This window comes from Uloborus diversus, chromosome 6 (genome assembly GCF_026930045.1).
Source record: "Uloborus diversus isolate 005 chromosome 6, Udiv.v.3.1, whole genome shotgun sequence".
Taxonomy (NCBI): domain Eukaryota; kingdom Metazoa; phylum Arthropoda; class Arachnida; order Araneae; family Uloboridae; genus Uloborus; species Uloborus diversus.
Genome location: NC_072736.1, coordinates 132,525,795 through 132,534,597, shown reverse-complemented (window position 1 = coordinate 132,534,597; position 8,803 = coordinate 132,525,795).

Sequence of the window (8,803 nt, the reverse complement as noted above, 5' to 3'; positions counted from 1 at the left end):
CAGAAGGAGCCAATCCGGGTCTGGGGGGGGGGGGGGTGCCTCCGCACCAGAAAAAATTCGCCTTGGACACCGGCCTTTTTGGCCGTCCGAAGAGAAGCGATAACCATGGGCGCCAACGTATGAGAAAGAGAGGGCGCTATAAACTAAGCTTTCGCTGCATTACAATTTATTATTATTATTATTATTATTTCATTTTCTTCTTATATATATAAAAAAGAGGCTTTTAAAAAGCTTATTTTTTTCAATTTTCATGTCCTTTATGGTACACATAGGCTTTGGATAACATGTTCAATTATCCAATAATTAATATGAAAATATTCGGTACGTTTCCCACCTCTCAGTGTGAGGGAAGGGGGAGCCAGAAAATGGTCGCCACAGAAGTCGTCATTTCTTCGAAGTCGTCGATGAGGGGGGATCGCTCCGGTAGCCAAGCTATGAGAGGGTGCCATAAACTTAGCTTTTGTTGCATTACAATCAATTAGTTAATGTTTTAATTTTGTTCTTTAAAAAAAAATGGTTTTTAGAATGCAAATTGATCAGTTTAATTAATTAGATTTAATTCCTGTCTTTTATGGTACACATAAATTTTGGATTGCATGTTCAATTATCTAATAATTTATATAAAAATGTTCGGTACTTTTCTCCCCATTCTGTGTGAGGGGAAGGGGCGCCATGAAATATTCATCCACAGGAAGCCGTCATTTCTGAGGTTTTGTGAAGTAATCTAATAGTAAATAATATTATGGTCATTTTCCCCCATTTCGTTGATGTTTGTTATGCAATTAGCTAATGTTAATATCTTTCTAAGGTTTTTTTAATTGTTTATTTATTTATTTATTTATTTATTCATGTTTAAAATTATTTACCTGTGTTATTTTCTAGTTCATCTTTAATTGACATTCCAGATTCGAAGTCTGTGTTAAAAAGCTATTTTTCAATGACGCGTCAATTTGCGGTAACTTATTAGTTTGTAATTGTTTTATATATTACCATGATTATAAAAATGCTCAGTCATCAATACTCTCATTATAAGAATTAATAAAATTTTAGAATGAATGTGTGAAACCAGCTCAGAAATGAAACGTCAAACGTAATTTCAGTTTGATTCATTAACGTTTCGGTTTTGTTACTGATTGTGTTTTGGTTGAATACAAAGTTTATTTTTGCGCAGTTTGCGAAAGTAATCTTTGTAATAACACAATATTTTACCTATGGTCATTATTTACCAGTTCATTGATTTTTTTGTTATGTAATTAGCTGATGTTAATTTCTTTCTTAGTTTCGTTATTATTATTTTTCCTTCATGGTTTTCAACCCCCGAAACACAAATGAAAGGGGGTTATAAGTTTGACGTGTGTGTGTCTGTCTGTCTGCTAGCGCCTAAACGGATGGACCGATTTTGAATTTTTTTTTTTTTTTTGTTCGAAAGGAGAGTTGATCGAGAGTGTTCTTAGCTTAGTTCGAATTCATTGTTGGCCCACAAGGAAATTAAAAGCATTGAATTAAAATTTTTATCTGTTGCCAGTTTCTATTTGTTAACAAATAAAATACTTGACATTGATTTTAAATAATATGAAGCTTTTAAAAGGATTTTCAATTTTCCTTCTTGATACTACAGTTGCGACCCAGTCGGGGGTTTTTACAATTTTTAATTTTATCGTTGCTTGTAAACGGTATACCACCTATGTAATTGTATAGTCCAGATTCGAAGTCTTAGTATTTAAAAAGTGTTTTTTCAAATACGTTAACAATTTGCGGTCACTTATTACATGGTGATTATGTTGCATACTATCATGCTTATAGAAATGCTCTGTCGTCAGTACTGTTATAACTAAGAACCAGGGCCGAATTTACCTATTAGCTAAACAGGCTATAGTTTAGAGATCCTGCTTTGTAGGGGGTTTCCAACTCCCGAAAAATTGCATGATTCGTTACTAAAAAATGAAAAGTAGAAAAGATAAATTTCATTTTAAAATGCTTGAAAACCTTGAAAATTTGGAAAAGTTTAGCTACAAACCTTAAATTTTAAAATTTCTATCAAATGGGTGCGGGGAGGGGGGGGGGGATGGGTGAGAGAAATATTTTGTGACACGTGTTTCATATCTTGCTATTTATTTCATCCCTAATAAGCGAATGCAGTACTTTAGAAATTCTTTTTAACCCCCGACACACAAAGGAAGGGGGTTATAAGTTTAACGTATCTGTGTGTGGCACTCTTGAGGCTAAACGGGTGGACCGATTTTGGAGAAAAAAAATTTTGTTCGAAAGGAGAGTTGATCGAGGGTGTTCTTAGCTAGGTTGCGTTTTCGGATGACATTAATTAACAAAGATATTAATTTAAAATCTAAAAGGTTTTTCGCGATTTTTGCAGTGAAAACATATTTAAAAATTTAAATATTTTGTACCAAAATAAAGAGGTTTTTTTTTCTTTTCTGCGTCTGATAGAATGTATTCGGAACTTCCATGTTACATAGAACTCGAATTATAACGCTTTTTAAAGCTGATTTTAAATGCGGCTAAGCCTTTATTTACGCGATCGGTAACCAAATTCATTGTTGGCCAACATGGAAAGAAAATGCAATGATTTGAAATTTTTATCCGTTGCCAGTTTCTATTTGTTCACAAATAAAATACTTGTAATTGATTTTTAACAGTACAAGGCTTTTTAAAGGATTTTCAATTTTCCTTCTTGAATCTACATTTGCCGGGGTAATCGGGGATTTAAAAAAAATTAATTTTTGTCCCACTTGTGTATTGCTTGCTTTTATATAACTTCTGCACGGTGTCAATCTGTTCAGTTAGCTAGGAAAAAAAAATACACAATCTCTATTTATTTCTTTTAGTTTTCTAGCCTGCACTACTTGTAATTCAAAAAAAAAAAAAAAAGTTGTTGCAATGCGAAATCTATAGCTTATTCTTTATTTAATTTTAAAAGAGCTGTTTCTTACAAAGTTTTTAAAGCTTAACCTATGCAACCAAGTACTAAAATATCAGAGACTGGAAAGTGCAAGTGAAGTCTTTAACATATTTTTAATTGCTCTAGAGTCCATAAAAATAATTAGACAAGTCTTTCGAGCTCTAAAGCAAAGTGTTCCAATTTATTTCTCATGAAGTGCTTAAATTATGAATTGTCCAAATGGACAGTATCATTATGATACTATATAGTTGTCTATTTTCTAAATCTGTGCACCATTTATTTTAAAGCAATTTTTTACTATTGACCATTTTACATTTAATTTATTGTTGTATTTGTCGGTGAGTTGGAGTTGGAGGGGTGATTAAAAACGAGTTGCACCGAAAGTAATATACATAAATAAACTTTTCTCCTCCCTCGCTCTTTCTTTCTATCGGCTGCTGACATGATTTGTCGAACCAAAACAACTTTTAATTTGTATTATCTTAATTTGCAAAGGAGTATATAACTTTAAAGAAATTTTGTTTGCCTATTTTCCCCCCATATTTTTGTAGTTCCAACTACCCCTTATATGGCTTCAAAATGCAGAATATTATGTCTATTTATTAAATTTTTCTCCGGGGGAAAACCCCCGGACCCCCCAAATTTGGGGATATTCTGTACCCCAACTACAGAAAGCTTGAAGTACAACTCTAGTAGAACAAAATGCATTTGAGACAGGTAAACAAAATTGCATTTGGGGGAGTTGAATAAAAAAAGGGAAAGAACTTTCCCAGAAAGCGATTTCTTTCTTCCGGGAAAAAATTGTCCCCCCCCCCCCCCAAATATATATATATGTGAACGTGCACCTAAAAATATAGGCGCCCCCTACTAGTCTTTCCACCGCCCTCTTCGGAGACCCAGCACGGGCCTGAGTAAGGGGACTTTCAGATTTAGATTATGATACTAGACTTAATTGGCTTAATATGAACAGCCTGGAGCAAAGGAGGGCCAGAGAGAACATGATTCAGTTGTTTAAATTTATCAAAATGAATGATATTAATGGATTAAATTTTTATACAGAAAGCAGGACGAGGGGTCATTGTTTTAAGCAATTGAAATCTCAGGCTAATTTCAGACTTCAGACTTTTTCATTTTTAAATATAGAGAAGTATATTTCAAGTATTACTGAACCAAAGAACCTTTATAATATGAAGTAATTAAGGTTCAGACCAAATTTCTATAGAAAGCATTGTAGTGCACTAGTTTATATACAAAAAAAAAAAAAAAAAACGACGAAAATAATCAAATTGAATAGCATTGTGTGACAAAAAGCAAGTCAGAGTAAAGTAAAAACACACACACACATATATTTAAAAAAATTAAGTATGATACTTTCAAAAAGACACAAAGTTCATACAGTTGAACTCAGTTACGAGTCCTGATTTAATGAAAACTCGATTTAACAAGAAAATCAGAAATACTAGGTTGGTATATTGCTAAGTCTATGAAGAAAGCTTGTTTTTAAAGAGCAAGTCTGGTTATCGCGAGTAATATTTTTGCGATTTATAAACTAGCTATTAATTTCCTCCTTCTATCTCAGCTAATCCTTTTGTGAAAAAATTGTTCTGTTTTAACATTTTGAAATCAGGCATAAATTAGTGACGAGTTGTAAATCCTGAAAACAGGTGAGCAAATAATTAGAGAGGGAGAGCAATTTCTTTCTTTCTTTTTTTATTTTATGGAATCGACAAGGTTTGAATATATGTATTTAATGATATCGCTTTTCCAAGGTACCTCCTACTAGTAAAGGTATTGAAGGTGGTATTCAAGCTAATCCAGATGAAAAATCAATGAAAGTGATGGTAGTACTGATGAATATGAAGACTTGAAACCCAAACCACTAACAATATACTCAACCTGTTTTGAGAGGGCAGAAAAACTTCAAACTTCTTTCAAAGTCACGGTTGCAAATGACAAATTTTTTCAGGTAATGAGTATTATCCAAACAAATACTACCTTGCTAAAGAAACATTTAGACACTTCCCAAGGAACTATTTTTTGCTGATATGGAAACATTTTCTCGAGCTACAAATTATTTGGCCTCGTGTCCCCATTATCAAGATACAGTAAAACCGACTTTAAGGGACACCTCCGAATCAGGGACACCTCTATTTAAGAGACATTTTTTTCTTGTCCCAGTCCCTTTGAATTGCAACCTCCATGTATTTGACTCGGAATAAGGGACACTCTATTTAAGGGACAGTTACAGAGAATACTTACAAAAATTAATGTGTAAATGTATACAAAGTGTTGAATTTACAGGAATTTTAGTATCTCAAATTCAATAAGTAGTGAAATTTTTACGTGTAGTAATATGACGTATTGCAAATTTTTTGCAAAAATTTGCATGCGTCTTTTTTCCTCTCAGCAACTTATTCAAGTAGGCTAACAGCCAATGGATAGCCATGACTCAAGAATATTTTTGTGTAAATAGCACTTCAAACTTGAGCACTGTTTGGAGTTTATATTGTACTCAGTTTTAAATTGCCTGAAATCAAACAAGTCCATGTAAGGAATTACTTCAAATAATTCATGTATGCTACAAAACTTTACCATTGTCAAATTTTTGATTCAAGTTTAATTATTAAAAGGATGAATTTTGAAATTTGAATAATTTTGATTTGTATTCAGCATATATTAATCATTTTTAGCATTTTATATTGAACGTTAAAAGCATTTGGTTTTTACGAAATCACTGAGTAAATATATACTGCATGCATCATTTCATAAACCTGCGAAGAAGTGACACCTCTATTTAAGGGACAGTTTTTCTGGTCCGCTCAGAATCCCTTATCGAGAGGTTCTATTGCATAAGGTGTGAAGGTCTGCAAGAGTTTTAAGAAGAGTGTTGACTTCTGGCCCAGATCTGCGTATCCGCAGACCCCGCAGTGCGGTGGGCGCAACAGCCCAAGAAATGTAAAAAACAACTAGCATTAAAAGTGGGGTCGTTTCCAAAATTTTAAAAGTATTTTCTTCTGAAAGAACATGTTTAAAAACATAGGATTTAACTATTTTTTTAAATAATTTTTTAAGTTTAATACTTTTAAAAAAATTACTTAAATCGGTGCGCTTTTATTGTTTACATTTCTTGCCGATGACATCACAAAGGATGAAATGCGATTCTGTGTTGCCATGCACAGAGCAAAATATTTAATTCGCATCTTTACCAACGTGTATTGGCAACGATATGGTTGATAGCAAGTATAGAGCGCAATTTTAATTCGCTTTTTGATTATCATAACGTGGGAACGCGCAAAACGCGGTACAAAGATGCACCAAAGAGCAGGGGCGTAGCTAAGGGGGGGGGTTTTGGGGACAAAACCCCCCCCCGAAAAGTTAGTCTCAAAAAAAAAGAGAAAAAGAAGAGAGAAGAGAAAGAAAAAAAAAGAAGAAAAGGAAAAAATTCCAAGCGATTATATATATATGTATATATTATATATATATATATATATATATATATATATATATATATATATATATATATATATATATATATATATATATATATATATATATATATATATATGTATATATATATATATATATATGTATATATATGTATATATATGTATATATATGTATATATATATATATATGTATATGTATATATATGTATATATATGTATATGTATATATATGTATATATATGTATATATATATATATATATATATATATATATATATATATATATATATATATATATATATATATATATAGATATATATAAAAGAAGTAACCCCCCCCGAAAGTCGGGTCTAGCTACGCCACTGCCAAAGAGCATCATTTGTGACGTTATCAAGACCAAGCCTTGTTTGAAAAATCGGACATTTTAAAAATTAATTAAAAAATAACTGTTGGGAAAATGAAAGAATTTTCTGGGTCCATGTTATTTTCTTTGCTTATTCTATCAATTTCAGCGACTAAAAGTACTACTTTTGACTGAAGGAAACAACCCCATCATTAGCGTTACAAATACATAAGACTGACCTCTCTGGAGATACCCTTCAGATCTTGTTGCAGGGGAGGGCCCAAAACTTATAGATCCGTGCCTGGTTTTTCACTATTTCACTATCGTATGGTTCCGGTTTGGAAACAATTTCACTTTTTTTTTTTTTGTTACTGAACAGAAATAAAAAACAAGTACGTGAATTTTATGATTTTTTTGCTACTAGCTTGTTTTTTACGACCACTTAGTTATTACGAGAAAAAAAATTGCGGTCCCTCTGTACTTACTATAAATGATTTCAACAGCAGTACAAATCTCTATAAAAATGAAAGCATTTGTATGTTTGGTATGCAAATAACTATAGTTGGGGCAAACCTGACCTTGAAGCGACGTAATGCTGCGATTGGGATCTGCGAAGCCTTTCCAATGCTGCCAGGTTAGGTTTGCCCCAATCACAGTTTCAAGTAATTCCCGGAGTAGACAACTTCTAAAGCATATACAAAATTTGCGAACCGTGCTATGATGATCGATGATAAACTAAGTTACCGCCCCTTAACCCAGGGCTCGGACAGAAGTACATGTAACATACCGACAGCTTGGTTATGACATACTTTCATCACTGTTATGGACTCATCAGTCTGGAAGGGTCAATTACCGAGCTGGGGGCGGATGTCCTTTCATTGAAGCTGAGATCACCTTCAAAGTGATAGCTAAAATTAATTTAGCACACCAGCATCTCTGAAAGCAATGGTGTGGCTAAACTTATGCAATGAAGGCAAAAGCTTTAGATAATAAGCTGTAAGTTACCACTCTCGAATCAGCACTAAAGGAGTTTTATGAGCATGTATGTAATTCTTCAATGAGGTTGTTTCCTTCAGTCGAAAGTAGTACTTTTTGTCACTGAAATTGATAATATTAAACAAAGAAAATAACATGGACCCAGAAAATACTTTTATTTTCCCAACAGTTATTTTTTAATTAATTTTTTAAAATGTCCGATTTTTCAAACAAGGCGTGGTCTTCATGACGTAACAAATGATGCACTTTGCCGCATCTTATCTACCGCGATTCCACGTTATGATAATCAAGAAGCGAATTAAAATTGCGCCCTACGCTTGCTATCAACCATATCGTTGCCAATACACGTGAGTAAAGATGCGAATTAAATATTTTGCTCTGTGAATGGCAACACAGAATGGCATTTCATCATTTGTGATGTTATCAGACAGAAGCATAAGCATTAAAAGCGCGCCTATTTAAGTAATATTTTTAAAATATTAAACTTAAACAAATTCTTTAAAAAATGGTCATGTTTTTAAGCATGCTTTTTCAGAAAAAAATACTTTTAAAATTTTGGAAACGACCCCATTGTCATGAAGAAGTATACTTTTCGCGAATAATTACATTTTCCCTCAGAACAACGATTCTCAACCACTGGTACATGGAAAATTTTGACAAGTTCTCAGAGATTCTTACCTGTCTGCGTAAACAATTCTTGCAGTCAAAAGAATAAATGAGTAAATAGTACAATATAAAGTCAAGCATATTGTACGATAATTTTTATGTTCATTCTATGATTAGTTTTTATAATTTTCTGTGATTCTTTTCAAAAGCATATTTACATGAGCATAGTATATACAATAGTTACTTATCTTCACATTAAAATTTTATTAAAAGTCGATTACAATACTGTCCAACCACGGATTGTATGGAATTTTCAAACGTGGTAAGGCAGTAAAATATTTACAAATAACTTTTATAAAAAAAATCCCTAAAGCCTAAAGTCCCCCCCCCCCCGCCCCGTGAAAAGAAAGTTTTTAAAGAAATATTCCAGTAGGGATGTACATTATCATATCCCATACACTATCATAAAGTTTAAGAGAAAATGTTTAATACCTCT